The sequence below is a fragment of the Excalfactoria chinensis genome, chromosome 6, assembly GCF_039878825.1.
Source record: "Excalfactoria chinensis isolate bCotChi1 chromosome 6, bCotChi1.hap2, whole genome shotgun sequence".
Taxonomy (NCBI): Eukaryota; Metazoa; Chordata; class Aves; order Galliformes; family Phasianidae; genus Excalfactoria; species Excalfactoria chinensis.
In genome coordinates, this window is record NC_092830.1 from 17981346 (window position 1) to 17997574 (window position 16229).

At 39.3% G+C, this 16229-nt stretch overlaps 1 long non-coding RNA gene across 2 annotated transcripts in view; it reads right to left on the bottom strand.

Moving 5' to 3' along the window:
* The window catches only part of LOC140254369 (uncharacterized), a 118753-nt gene that overhangs the window by 8082 nt on the left and 94442 nt on the right, over positions 1–16229 (bottom strand). The gene's annotated exons all lie outside the window — the stretch shown is intronic.

Consider the following 16229-nt stretch of genomic DNA (forward strand, 5'->3'; position numbering starts at 1 on the left):
CATTATGAATATTAAAAGAGATGATGGATCTCGGAACCTCACATTTGATCTGGAAAGAAAATATGCAAATTTGTATAAAAAAGCTAACATTACTTCTCTGGCAAGAGCTACCTCAAGAGTTCTTTCTTTAAAAGAACCAACCCAAATCAGTGCAGAGGTCAAGCATATTTTATATTACTTGCTCATTTTCTTAAAAACAAACACATACACATCTGCCCTATGTCAGAGGCAGACTCAAACAGCACTTGGACCATATTCACCTCTAGAACTCACTGCAGACTTGCACAACATGCCTTTCTTGGCATGTTATTAGATCCTTATATAAGTGTCCAAAGAAGGACTAAGCACATTTGTTCTTAATGTCCACAGGATTTCTGCATAATAAAGTAATGTAATACATGCTTATTTGAAGTTGAAAAACTAACACATTCTGAAAAAACATTTTCAGACCAAAGGGAAAAAAAAAAAAAAAAAAAAAAAAAAAAAAAAAAAGCATTATATAAAAACATTTGCCACAATCATATCTTTCTATTGCAAAGGTATGATCTTGTGATATAAAGGCAATATAAGCAGGCCTGGCCTATTAACTTGAAAAGGAACTCAAAGTGCTAGCAGCAGTAAAGCCACCACACAAAAATCTAACTTCTTTTCTATAACATCAAAACATCCACATTTATATACTGTAATGCAAAATGCAACATTAGATCGCAAACAAAAAAAAGTCAACATTTTGACACAACGCTGACTCTTTGCTTTGACATATATATATTCAGCAGACGAACAAGAGCAGAAATTCCATCTAGAGAAGTTTTTGCAGAACAATCTTTACCGTTCTCCAAATTCCAAGAAGTTAAATTTCTCACCTTTTATATTGCTTTAGTTTTATGCATTCCTCCCTTTACAACAGGTGTTGCCAGACAGGGTTAGATGCTTTGAACACTGTGTGTTACCCTGTCAGATGTTACCTACTCATCCCAGCAGGAATCATGTCACCAAGTCTGTGACCCAAACATGTATCGTTGTCAAGCAATACCTAGTCATAAGACCTCCTGTAATCTGTAACACTTGCTGTTTTACTAGAGTTGTGGTCAGTTTGCTAACATGATCCTTGTGTTCCCATGCTGTGGAATAAAATTTCTGTTTGCCAGCATGGATGGCTGGATCAGGTCTTTTAATGAAAATTGTTTGAATCCTTCCTCTTAAAAGAAAAAAAAAAAAGTTCAGGTACTCTGTCTGCAACAAGTCTTAATATCATCTTATCCCTGGCAGAAGCCCACCCAGTATTGATGGCATGTTCATGGGCCCTTCTTTATACATGACAGCTTTTCATGCTACAAAGTATATTACTTTTGAAGGAGCACTGGAAAAGAAAAACTGATCTTCCTTCTTGCAAAGAGGGACTTGAAAAGGTAATCAAATTGCCAGGGCTGAGCAGACCAGGTAGAAAGGCTCCTTGCATGTGTATAAATTCTTGAATTTATTCTTGGCTTTAAGGAATCAGCTCTGTTTGACATATACTTCAGCCAAATACCGAAGCATGCTCTGATGCAGAATTGAATGATCATCCTAGACAGAAATGGGTCATGTCTGGAGAAAAGAACAAAAAATATGGCTTCCTGAGCCACTTCTGCAAGCTTGCATGTTCACAGGACACTAAACCAGTGAACAAAAACAAAACAAAATCAAACCCAGGAAAAGATCTGTTAAAACACCAGATCTCAACAGGGTTTGTCACAGAACTTGACCCCTTTCCTCTTTGTTCCTCCTCTGAAAAATGCTCAGTGTGGCCTGACCACAGCCCTTGCTGTAAGGCACAAAGACAGAACAGCTGTGCCATCAGCCAGGGCCTGGCTGAGCTCATAAGGCAACTGCTTGCTTTACAAGGGACAACTGCTTATGGCTGTGGCAGAACAGAACCATGAGAGAAGCATGAGCACACAAGCACACACACACACAAATATAAATCCATAAACTATTGTACATTCACCCAACTTCTAGCACACTACATTTCAAAGTCAGAGGAGTGCTTAGTATACTTAGCTTGCTCTAGCACCTATCTGCAGGTCACTGCATGTGAATTTCTCTTGCAGCCATGTGGGGAAGAGACAGCCTGAGAAGTGAGGAGGAAAGGCAGGCTGCTGCCTTGTACAGGGGCTGCAAAATCATCAAAACCTATCTGCCTGACTGCTACTCTGCAGGAGTTCATTCCTGCAGAGCGTTTATAAATCAGCTGTTCCTGTGGCACCTGGCAGATGAGGGTGCAAAGGTACCCAAAGGACAGAATGGGATGTGAGGACATGAAAGCTTGTGGAAAGCAGATGTAGCAGGAGGCACAGTGATGCTGACCTTGCTGTCCTGCTCAGGTGCTGCCACAGGACAGTGTTTTGCACCAAAGCAAAACACACTCAAATCAAGGGCACAGAGCTCATCCAGTACAAGCATTAAAAATCAAGAATAGAAACTATGTTAAAACTAACCTTTTTTTTTTTTTTTTTTTTTTTTTTTCCCAAGTAATTATCTTTAATTATTGTTGCAATAGCAAAATTAAGGCAGTGATCCCAGATATTATCCATGTCCTGCCTGTGCCCTGAGCAGTTCTCAGGAATCAAGGTTTTCTTAAAAGTTTGATTTGAAGGTGATGAAGTGCCCTAGTGATGAACTGACACAAGATATAGAGACAACTACACTATTTGAAGTATCAGCTAAAAACACATCTCTCCTTATACTCTGGTTCTGCAGCTTTTAACACTGAATCATGCAATCTGTAAACACTTCACATAGAAGTTACCCCATCAGATTAAAGCCTGTGTAAGAGCCTGCACTGGCTGAATGCCACTTTCTAGGACTTAAACCTGTATTTGATACACCATGAAAGGTAATACTAAGAATCTTCATGTCATTTCTTTAGGAAGCGTGTCAAGTTCGGGTCCTTAGACATCTATGGGCAGTTCAATTCAATGAAAACTTCAGGCTCTCTCTTAACAGACATTTCATAGAATTTAGCTTATCCTGCATAATAGATACAGATGATCAACTTCTTTCACACTTTACAGACAACCTTCTTTTCTAAAATGAACAAACTGCTGCTGCAAAACCTGTATAAAATGGTAATGCCTGGCCTCAGCCTGCACACCAACAGCATTTACCTTCATTTCTGCAGTATGCAGCATGGCAAGAGCTGTGAATTTGATAAATACTGTCAGAACCCATTACAGAAGCGCCCCTCTTGATCTAAAACACGAAAACCAAGTATCAGTCACCATAAAATAAATGTGATATAGCATAGAGCAGAATAAAGTTTCTAGCACATATGGTATTGTGAGAAGTGATTTTCTGTGACAGCAAAGTATGACAGCGAACAGAAGACAAATGAATTTCCTGAACTGTTTCAGTAAAGGCTGCCTGTCCTGTAAAGACTTACACAGAACAAACTGACAAGATCACCTAGAATTACCTAATCTGACTGGCATTATATGTGACAGATAAAACATCTGTTTAAAGAAAATAAAACAAACTTACCCATGACTAAGATACTGACCAAAACCAGATCAGAGAGTGGGAAAGTTTCCTTAAAAAAGAAAATCTTAACAAATCTCACCAAGAGTTCTCAAACAATTTACATTAATTCAAAGATCCCATCACCTTTTCTGTTCCACCCATGAGAATGCCACAGTTAATTTACACATTCTATTTCTGTGGTTTATGAGATAGGATTGGTGATCAAGTGTGGAAGTAAAAGGCATTTGAAGAGAAATGGGAAGTATTCCAGCAAAAATCCAATGGCTGATCTATTAGGAAGAAAGGTACTTATTAACTGCCATTGCCTTGTTCTCTTTGCATGAGAACAAAGTTTGTATAAAATTTGCTTTTATACACTTCTATACATCACTTTAAATTTAGACACAAATTTTACTCTGAAAAATCAAGCACTGTTGATTGCAGTGCTTGCCAGCTGGTTGTAAATGGCAGGAAAATAGGAGACATAGGCAAAAACTTGAGTTTTGAGTACAATTAGATGTTCATGAATGAGTGTCAGCTGAAACATTCAGCATTGTCAGTAAAAACTTTCCAAACTAATTCAAAACATAGAGATCATATCTTGCATTCTCTTTGCTAAGAAGTCTAAATAGCCTCTCCTCTTTCAGAATTTATTGAGTGGATCTTAAAGAGTTGCATGAGGCTGTTTCAAGTTCCGCAGCAAAAGAGCAGAAATTTTTAAGCTAAGAATGCAGACAGGAGATTTAGCGTGAGAGGACAGAGCAACACATGGGGAAAAGGCTGGCTGGAAAGGGCTGAGAGCAGAGATGGAAGATCACTCTGGTGCTAAGGGTGATGTGGTGGATGATAGGAAGCTGCCCCAATTAGGATGTGGGTGTAAGTGACAGCATGAGGGTGATGAGAAGAAAATGACTTTACCAGAGATGCTGGAAATCAACTGGAAAGGAGAAGAAAGTCCGTCAGAACAATGCTCGTTAGACAGGTTTTGCAGACACGGACTGTTTTCCTGGCTGGATTCAGCATTCAGACAGCTGAAACATGTGCGGCATAGGAGGCTGCATGGGGAGCCAGGGTCCCACAATAGCCACAAGTTGCCTGAACCCCCTCCAGCTGCACATCCAGGAGTCTGGTGAAAGAACCACAAACCACAGCTCAGCCTACTGTGTACTGGTTATAGTCTGGGAGGCTGCATGATTGCAGTGACACTTGGACGTCTGCTCCAGTTGCCTCGAAAATCAGCTCTGAGATATTTAACCAGAATCTGCTAACATGAATTTGGCAGCTCCCTTCCTGTTAAAAATAACAAAATTAATAGTGCTCTCTACTTACTTAAGGACGCATCTTGAAGCTTTTACTCCTAGTGAGCTAGCGCCTTCAACAGGATTGCTAGATACACCTCAGGTCTGATGCAACTGTCCTTTAACCTGAACTTTCTGGGGTGTTTTTGGGACTACATACTCTTCTCTCCAGAGATATTCCCCAGCTAGGGATAGAAAGATGCAGCTTAATCAACTTACACGGGAACAAATCTAAAAGTTGCATTGAATCTGCAAAAATTTCACAGGGGAAGTAGCACTGGGTTTGCGTTTTGTTTTGTTTTTCTCAACACAAGTTTAATATGCTGCCTATAGTCATCAGAAGAGACCAATTGCTTGAGAGGCTGATTTAGAAGAGAGGTTCATTTAGACGCTCCGAATTTCTTAGGTTCTCAAGAAAAACGTTTTTCTCTTCACTGACTGTATAAGGAGCCTGGAGAGATCAGACAACTGAAACTCCACAGTAGACTTTCTCCTCCAAAAGGAACCTTTTGAAGTGTCAGAGGTATCATCATGAAAATTTGCCTCAAGAGGACAGTTGAAGAAGGCAGACCAAAAGGCATTAATTATGGTTAACCATCTTCAGCTATTTCCCTAAAACTCTTTAACAGCAAAAGAAAGTAGACAAATGAGTTTATACATTAAACTTCTCGGTACATAACATACACAGAGAGGCAGGAACCTGGATTAAATTATTAGGAACAATGAAAATTCTTTTTGGGTAAATCTGAAAGGAAAATACATGCTCTGTTCCACTTGGGAGGATCTGCTTCTTGTCACGTATGGCATAAGTTTGCCAGGGCACTTCTTCATGTTTGTAACAAAATAGCTCTGCGAATATGCTGGTCTCTGAAGACAGATGCAAGGAAGAACTAGGAATCCTTCAGCTCAGAGCTTGACCCATCTGATCAAACCCATACCTTCTCTTCAGCAGGAGATCTCTGTGTTGTCACTGCTTTGTCTCAGGCCCTGTACATCAACCCTAATCTTCCTTCTGTTTCATCTTTTCTTGTATTTTTAGTCTGGACAGATCATTCTGTTGTACTTGAAGATTCACACACTCTCACACAACTGTTTTATTTCAGCCCTCGCTCAGCAAGCAGCGCAACAAAGGCCAGAGGAGAGCAGCGAGCTCTGCGTACTGTCAGTGCTACATAGTTCTGACTATTATTTCCGCTTCATGGCTTTGGTTTTATCTACGGATTACTCAGTTTGGAAATAATGGGAGATTTACATGCTTGTACATAGGTCAAATGACAGTCAGAATGCACATGTGTTGTGATTTCTTCACCTGCAGATTATTCCTGGTGACTGTTTTTCTAAAACTTCTCTAACTGGCAACGGCAGAAATCACTGTTTGAATCCTTCTGTTTGCAGATGGATGCTGATGTCCTCCTGCTGTCCCAGGGGGATATAGCTCAGCCTCTGCTTTTTGCTTCAACATTAAATTAGAAGTTGTTTCTAATAATATAATAGTAACTTTTCTAAAGAGTCATTCTTACAGATACAGAATAGATTACTCAAACTTACTTGGAAAAAATGAAATGTTTCCAAGTAGCTATTCCTTAATTCAAGACTGCTATTAAGCTACTTTAAGTTTTAGGCAAACTTGAACAAATCAGCATTAATTACAGTGCCTTCCTCTCCAACCACAGGAACAACAGCAAATGCCTCACTGTTGTTTGTGGTATTCCTAAAGGTTTCAAAAATCATTTGGAGATCCTAATAAAATAAAATAAAATAAAAATAAAGATTAAAAAAAAAAAATAAAGCAGAAAGATATGCTGATTTTCTGCTTCATAAAAAAACTAAAGTAAACAACCTGAATTCCACCACCTGTCCTGTAACAAAGCAGAGAAATGAATGACAGTTTTGCAGCTTCTGAGAAGCTGCTGTGAATTCTGGATGCAAATAATGAGAAGGCAATGTAGAGAATATACTGCCTTATTGATTGATTTATTCATATTTAATGATGATATAAACATACGGAATCTTACTGGCACCCAATTTAATGTTCAAGTTATTCTAGTTTCCCAGAAGCATGTGCTTCTACCCATAAGAAAGTGAAAGAATGCAGAGGATCCTCCAGCACTTTGTGTCTTTGGGATTGTCTCCTTAAAGCTTTTCCCAGCCACATGTGATCAAGCCTAGTGCCAGCAACACCAACAGAATGATGTAGCATGGGTTATGCAGGGATAAAATCTTAAGTTCTCTTCCACCTCCATAATGTATAGCCATGGGTGTGGGGGGAGAGAGGAAAGAATTGGAGAACCACCCAAAATGGGATTCCCAAATGTACTTAAGGTGTATGAGAAGAAACAGGCACCCCAGCTCCATCAGCTGCATACCAGCAGGGAGTAGCCTCTCAGCCAGTTCATCCTTACTGAGCAAAGTATGCTGGCAACCACATAAAGGTATGTCTCACCTCTGGCATCCTTCTCTTGGCTCCTAACTCCCTTTGAGACTTCTAGGGATGCAGGACATGTGCTGAAGGACAAGTTCTTGGAACGGGAGCTTTAAATAGAGGTCTGTTCAGTGACTGTAATAGATCATATGGCTTTTTTGTTTGCTTGATTTTAACAAAGAAGAGTTCCATCATAAATCTTCACTTCAAATTTGATTGCTTTATAATATATCATACTGTGATATAGCTGGCATCTGCACTTGGCTCTTATTAGGTGATGCCATATGGTACAATTAGAAGTGGAGACATAGAGGACCGTTTGAATAAGTTAAACTTCATTCGATCTACAATTAAAACATCCTCATTCATCTGCAGGCATTCAAGATGCTAACCTCTGAAGAGATTCCCATTTCATATTACCATACCTTTTGTATTTTTGAAACTCTAAATCACTAAGCTGGACTTCTATTGTAATTTGTGTAAGTTGGGCATTTGTTTTTTCCATGAGATGGTTTTGCAGTCTGTAGCATAGTTAGCCTGAAGTTGTGCACAGTTCCCTCTGCCCCACATTCTCCAAGCAAGCAGGGGCTCTTTTACACATTTTTTGCTTCCCGCTGGGAGATCTACACAATTGAATTTAACATTGTGTTGTGATACTTGCATTCTAGGTATGGCACAAAATAAATCTGCATGTCATCAATAAAGGATTTTTAATTGGCAAGACTGTATTATTTATTCATGGGAAGATAAGTGAGTCTTAGAATGCCTTCTTTCCCAGAAGGTTAGGGGGTTGCACACAACTCACAAATCTTTCTTGATAATCCTCTACTTGAACCAGAAATTATATTATGCTTTTGTTCTTTCATGCCGAAAACTGACCAAGCGGGCAATGATTTATTAAGCTAGAGTCTTGAGTCTCCTGCCACACAACCCACTTAGTCACAGTAATGGCTATGAAACAGATCATGCATTCTAAGATAGGCTATAATTTGTGTTAAAGAAACTTGTCTGTTTCAATTACCAAATTTAATTTGCAAAGCCTTATAAAAGGTTATGAAGTAAAAAGAAACAAAGCAGCTAAACTTTGGGTTGCAGTGTTATGTGTTACATATACACATGGAGTAGAAGAGAAAATAACACTTTGGAACGGAACCAAAAGATTTTAAAAAATAAAAAAAAGAAATGCTTTCACATAATGAAACATTAAGCAGACTTTTGCAAATACGTTAGCATTCTTCCAATTTACAGTTTGCATCCTGACTCTCCATTTACAAATATACAGAGATAAAGGACAACATATGATTATATGCTTTTATACACATTCTCAGTGAAAGACTGGAACTGGAATCCAGTTATAGAAAACGAAGCATTTCATGAAGAACTGACTCTGGGTAGCAAACAAAATACCACACAATTTTAGATAACGATTAAATACACCTCAAATTTGAATTTCAGTCTGATTTCAGCTTACATCCAAGGTCATACTATGGAGTAGCTAAACCTGGTGCTTAAAAACTGTTTCTCAGAGAATGCATCAGGTCAAAAGGTCACCGTTTTGAAATAAATGCATTTTCTCCAAATAAAACTACTGCAACATGCTAACTCATTAAAACTCACCTTCAGAATATATCCGGAAATAATTGACACAACTTTGTTATTCACGGGCCAGAAGTCTCATCATTTGCCTTGAAGAATGGGTGATGGAAGACATTTTTTACTACCTCTGCAGTATGATACACCATCTACTTACACAATACAGATAAAAAAGTAGGCAGGAGGAAGCACTTAAGGAACTTTCTATGACATCAAGCACTATGCTGCCCTCAAATTTCACAATAGCTTTAAGGTTTCCTTCTCTTGTGAGAACATGCAGTTTGAAGGAGGGAATGCTAGCTGGGAGGAAATAAATGGTAAGGTAGAAAGACAGAGCAGGAGATCCAAGCAGGTGAGATGTGGAAGATGTGAAGGACAGGCGCAGCTGAGGCAATGGCTAAAAATCTCAGTGTATTCTCAGCCACCAGAGGAGGCCTGAGCAGCAGTGTGTGCAGCATGATGCTTCCAGCCACCACCCAGCACCCTCATGGGAAGGGAATGCTTGTCAGCCTACCTTGGATATTGGCAGGTGCGAAGGGGCTTCTTCCTGCCACTGACATCAATTCCATCTCAACAGATGATTTCAAGAGTCAGGATCCAGGCCTTCCACCCAAATTTAATTACATATAACATTTGCTAGTTAAAAAGAATGAGAGAACTAGATTTAAGTCTCAGTCACACGTGAATCAGGCAGGCACGTCAAGTGGGAATTTCTCCAAGTTGGAGTTTTGCAACTACAAAATGTGATGAAGGACAGGCAGAGGGGGGTCTGCTTCTGCCCATGTCCACAGTTCCCCCCCTCCCCCCGTGCTCCCATGGCCAAACACAACACTCAAGTCTACCTCTATTGTTGTCTCTGTACAGCAATGACAGCAGTACAGTAGAGATACACTCCACTTAGCAGCACGCACATTTCCACTGTTTTAATCACTTCTAGGACAGATGCAGTCCCACTTTAAATGGAGACAGGAAAGGAAGGCATAGACAGGAGCTGGGACAGCCCCGACAAGAACCCAGCACAGCACTGCTCAGCTGAGCAGCACTGCTCAAGGGTAACAAAACCCCAGGACAGCATGCAAAATGATCCAGAGCTGAACACACATACACCTGCACCCACTTAATAGCTACACACTTACAGAGCTAACATTCCTTTTCTAATTGTATTTCACCTCTGCTGCTTGTTCAGCACCCTGAACTGAGGTATAATTTCTAAACATTTTATAATGGCTAAATTTTAGAAATTGCCCTGAATTCTTTGTGATGCATTATCTCAAAGCAGCACAGTCTCTGAAGTTAAGAGATTGCTGAAGAAGATTAAATGTTTTCACCACCTTAAAAAAAGATAATCTTGTTTGTTCTAATGATTGATGAGAGATCACCGTTGCAACCTTCAAGTGAGTCAGCAGTGCGTGAAGCACAGGTGAAGTGCCTCAAGTGCAGAAAAACGTAACACCAGAAAAATTGTCTTGAGATTTCCTATTACAATATTCCTACTTGTTTCTGGTGAGAACAGGCACAATGCATACCCACAGCTTCTCATTCATTAAGATTTTCTCACACAATAATTACAGCAGTTGTAAGACAACATTATTAAAAGATGTAAACAAAGAAAAGGAAAGTTATCATATTTAATCAAATTAAGGCATTAAATCCTCTAGATTCTATAGAATTTCTTTAAGTTGATTAAAAAAGCCTTTGCCTTGTAATAGCACAGATGTTACTAACCATCTTCAGCTGGTCAAGACGTGAGGGAAATTCCTGTCAGAAAATAGCACCAGTGTGGAAAAGTTTGAGATAAAGATGATGATGCATCATCCCAGAGTTCGTTATTGACCAAAATCTGATACACATGTGCAACAAGCATTTCTACTCAGGGGGTGTTTAGCCTACAAGCTAAGGTTTATAGTTAGCATAATGTATTTGTAAATACAGTGGGGTTTTGTTTTGGAAATTTGGTTTTGCAGATATGATGCAGACAAGATAACACTTCAGCGAAACAGAGAAGCCTGTATGCAAGAAAGACAAGGGCCTTCGTTAGTTGGTTGTCTTTTACTTTCTCTTTGTCATTTGTTACTGCTTATTCCTGTTGTTAAGAACATATTAAATAAGGGGAGAAACTACCATGAATCAACAAGGTGAATAACAGTGAAAAAACACCTATCAATGTAAGCAATATTTTAACATAATAGACTATTGCAGAAATGAGAATCTACTTCTAATCATAAAAACATGGACTAAGTTTCTTTACGGGACATAATCTCATTATTTTTATGAATGTCTCTCTTTCAGTTGGTCAGAACATTTTCTGATGCTGCAGAGGACCTAATTTGTGCTCTTTGAATTGTTCTCTGACAAGATCTTGCATGGCAGAAGTCCTACCCATACTTGACTGCTGGTCTCACAAGGTCCCATGAAGGGAAAATGCTCATTTTCCTAAACAGATGAAGCACCCATACCAGTTAGTGCAGTGCCAACTTTCCACTGAAATTACTCCACAGAAGCTGATGCTGTTTAATGTGGTTGTCAAACGGACACAACTGGTTGTTAGTAATCACTGTAGGAGTTCCACAGAAGCATGTCTGCACGTCATGTTATCCTTAAAATCTATTCACTCTTATGCTAGTAATAAAATATGTTTTAAAAGGAAGATGAAGATCCTGACAGAAGGGTCAGAGAACCCCAGGGAGGTACATGATCAGAAATGACAGCTGAATGCTAGCTGGTATGAATGGGCACATGGTCAAGAGGAGAGGTGGCAAAGATGGTGGTAATCAGAAATGAGACCATCCTGAGCAGCCACAAAGGCTGCAGCCCAGACACTCCATCTGGCTGTCCAAACACAATGTACATGCCTGCTGAATTTGGAAAAACTACATTCATTGACACTGCTGAATTGATAGCAGAAGTTCAGAAAAGGGTTGAATGTCCAAGAAGAGAGTCATATGCTATCAAATGTTGAAAGCATAATAAGCCTTCTATTCTGCCCTGGGAAAACCGATGCTTTGCCTTGCTGTAAAGCTCCCAGACAGCAAAGGCTATAAAACTTCCATCCACTAAAAACTTGTGCCTCGGATGATAAAAAGACTTCTCACATATAGGTAGAAGAAGCCAAGGGATCACATGGAGGGTACTGTTAGGGGACACCTGAATAACTGTCCAAGACACCAGACCTCTGGTCTCTGGAACGTGGTAGTAACAACAAAAATTGAGGAATACCAACCAGTTCTGACATACAAAGAGCTCCATAAGTCAAAGGTAACTTTTCCTTAACTGTTAACTGTGCAGACATTGCTGGATTATACAGAGTAATGGCAGGAGCAGGGGTGAAAGAAAAGAGCCAGGAGCTGGGATACACTGAGTGTGGCTTCGCACACATCGGAGATAGCATCAGAAGCACATTTTCACCTCATCTCTCCCTAGATACCCCATCCACACCCCTCATCCATGGGCACAGCAGTTACCACTGAGCTCTTTTCAATTAATTTATTTCCAATGTCCTCACATCAGCTCACCGCACCATTTCTTTCATAGCCAGTTATCAGAAATTTATGATTCCACCAACTAGCAATCACAATTCACAGACAGCCCAGAAAGACCAGCAAACCACACAAAAGCAACAGAAACTTCACATTCAACCCCCATTAACTTCTCTCACTGAAACCAAGTACAAGTGCCTATAAGATGCACTTTTGCTTACACTTAAGCTGCTGCTAATTTTTCTGCCTTCAAAACACTTTACTCTTGAGTTCAGAGTTTATGTTACTTCCATTTCATTCCCAGAGTGAATGTAAACTCAACAAACTCAGCCACTTTTTCAGCAATTTTCAGCTCTTCCACTACTCTTTCTGAAATGCATTACAGCTGTCAGCAATCAGCACAAATAGGTCATGAGCAGAAATGGGATGGCTCTAAATCCCCTACACAGTCCAAATCCTGCTGCATGACTTCTGCAGATTGCCCCCCCCCCTCCCCCTCCCCAACTTCTCACAGGTCTTAGCAATGAGCCTCTTCACTAGGGAAGACATTTGAATCTTTAAAAGTAGAAAATCTACTTTGTAAAACAGTTTCTAATGTAAATCCAACAGTATTACTATTCTTTTCCTAAGCAGGGAGGTACTTTAAGTGTTCTGAAAATCAAGTGTCCCAGCTCTACTTTCCTACCACAAACTTCACATGATTCTCAGTAACTGGCAGAGGGGAATCAAAAAAAACAGCATCCAAAGCAAAGCAACACTGTTTTGGCATTTTTATACAAAGACCTGAATCACAATCCTTCCTCGTGGATAGTTCCACTTCTGTGTGTTCAGTAAAAAATATAAACAGTCGAGAGTATCCAGTGTTACTGCATTGCTTGCACTTGGTTGCTTCACTCAGGACACTCAGAATGCAAAACTCTGACAATAACTTGTTAGATTTTTGATAACACAATTATCAGGGCACAGTCTCACAGTAGCCAATAGGTACCGTAGCAGTTATCATCTAGGGGTCTCAAAGCAGATGATAAGCTGTCATTAGGTATCACAGCACCTTCCATATTTAAGCAAAAAGCTGTGAGGAGCCCCACTGATTATGTGCAAAAAAATCTTAAATAATTTCAGGACATACTCTGCATGTATCACACTCAGGCTCTGGACTGAGCTGAATTCACTATTGCCTTTGTTCGTCAAGATCCAACAGAACTGACAAACCAGAGAGATCAGCTCAGAAGACACCAGCAAACTGATTCAGACAGCCAGTTAAGTGGGGTACCCAGAACCAATTAACACATTAACTTTTCACATGAACTCATTTCATCTAATCTTTTAGAAAGGAATCCTTCAGGAGGGAAAGCTTGACTGTCTCACAGGTCTGCAGTGGTTTGTGCAGTCAGGCAGACCTGCTCCCCCAGGAAAGGCTGAGGACTTGGGGGGCTCTTCATACTGCCCTGCCAACTGGGGCCAGCAGGCACTGCTCTCCTTGTTCATTCTTTCTTTCTCTTTCCAGTGCTCTTGCTGTGACGTTCACAGTTCTGTTCCCAGCTGGAAATGTAAATCCCAGGATTCTAATGTTATTGTTATTTCAACATTTTATTGTTGTTTGCTGTTTTCTCTTGTACTTGCAGAGAAACAAGGAAGGTGGAACACTGTAAATACCTGAATTTTTAGCTAGCTCTGATTATTCCTGGATGACTCCCAATGCCTTTTCGCTTCCACAGACAGGTCCTGGAATTGATACTGAAACTTAAGTAAATTTGTATTAACTACTTTGAAAAGGCTTCAACAATAACTTTTAATCAGGCTTTGATGCACTATAAAGATTGCTACATTTGATTTAAATACTCCCCAGTATTACTTTGCTATTATTTAGGTGAACAATTGCATGCAGATGCATTCCTGCTTTGGTGTAGACTCAGTCATGTAAAGACAACCACTCTGAATAGGTCTCTGCAAGCATAATTATGTAGTCTGAGTAGGATATTGACTACATAGTACCATTTCTGGAGTCCTAAGAAAATGAATTGGAGACACTGAAGATAAAGGTAACTGACTAAAAAGAATAATCACCATACTTTTCAACATCCTCTTATATAAAAAAGTATAATCCCAATGTACAAAAGAAAATTAATTGTACAATTATTAAGCATCATTATATATTCAGCCAAATGCTTTTTAAGTTCAATGCTGTAGAAAGTTTAATTGTGAAAGGGATGTTCCCAAAAAGTATCTGTGAGAGGATCTTGAGATTCCAGAAAATACACAAAGTTACTGATAGTGGCATCTATAAAGGTACTGCATTTTTGCCATTACTGATACAACTTGATTCACTGCTACTATCTTTTGGATTTCTTTTTTTTTAATTACTTATGTTTTCAGACAGTTGAAAAGGATTCCTAGAAGTTTTCAGTAAGGGAAATGTTGCTAAAGGACCTGGTTGAATTTTACAATCACAAAGTGATATTTGGAGTCAAATCAAGTGATATCAGAGAGATTCCACCACAGTGAACCAAGTGGAACTTCTATGGGAGAAAATACCACAAGAATGTTAAGAGGACCATTTCGGCAGAATGACTTTATAAACCCTGATTTATATCATGTGTCATGAGGCTTAGTTTGTTAGCGTGTGTAAAGACACCAGGATGATTTAAAATTAATGATTACTGCGTAGCAAACAAAGTAAAGCTAGTTTATCCCTGGTATGAATTTTCAGTCAGGTTCAAAAATATACACCTTGCCAAAAAAACCACTGTGCTCAGCCTGAGGTGCTAGAGATACAGCAACTGTAGGAGCTACAAAAATAAAATAATATATATATATGTATATATATATATATCAATTCCAGAAAAAAGATAAAGTTATGATTGAATATGAAGAAAACTCAATTTACTCTCACATATGAAAACATTCACAGTTTAAACATAGAAAAACTCTTGACTGCAAAACAGCATACTCAATTTTAATCATCATAGAAGGTATATTTCTTACTTTATTATTGTATATGTGGTGCAGAAGCTGCTCCCCAGATGACATCTTGAAAGAAAAAAGGGACAACATCCTGAAAAAACTCATCACATCTAATCACATCATAATAAATGTCACATTTCTGTTGCTCCGTACAATAACTTCCACATCAACTGTTTTTAAACTGTATTTGGATCCAAAACTCCTTAGCAGTTGGGAGCAGGATGCAATCCCAAAGAACAACAACAGGAATTCAATACAGAATAGCCATATTCTGAAAAGCATGTGCCTAAAGTCTCCCAAGCCTGCTTTAACACCAAAGCTATCAGCACTTCCACAAATTATAAGCCCAAGCAGAGTGCTGGGGATGGAGGTTACAACAGAGAAAACTGCTACTGCTGCTTTTGTTTCTTGTTTCCTCATTTAAAAAGAGGAATGAATTTTAACTGAGACTGGGAAACAAGAGAAGAGTTCAAAGATGAGCTACATATTTACCATATGAAACTTCCAGCCTTCTGCTAATTTCAAATGCCACAGTGGTGACCAAGGCCAGAGATGAGCTGAGTGAACTCAGGTTCTGCAGACACTGGCAAGAGCAAAGGAAGCTTAGCACTCAGCAGCACCTAAACCAATGGCACAAGCAATGAGTGGTCCTGAGCTAGGGGTTTGCCCTGAACAGAGCATTCTTATTCCAGCAGTAACAAACATCAGATGCAAGACAGGATAATACAGATACAAAACAGATCACCAACTGCTGCCCTCTAAAACAAAAGCCACAATTTTAAAATTTATTTTAATTTTATTTTATTTTTCCACATAACTGTACAAGGCTACATCAAATTTGACTTATACTTGCAGGATTCTAAGACGGTCCCTTTCCTGGATCACTACAGGAAGTCTATAATGCTGATGTAGTCACTGCAACTGCTTGTAAGAAGTCAATTACCTGATTCTGCTTCCAATTATAAACATGCAATCCCC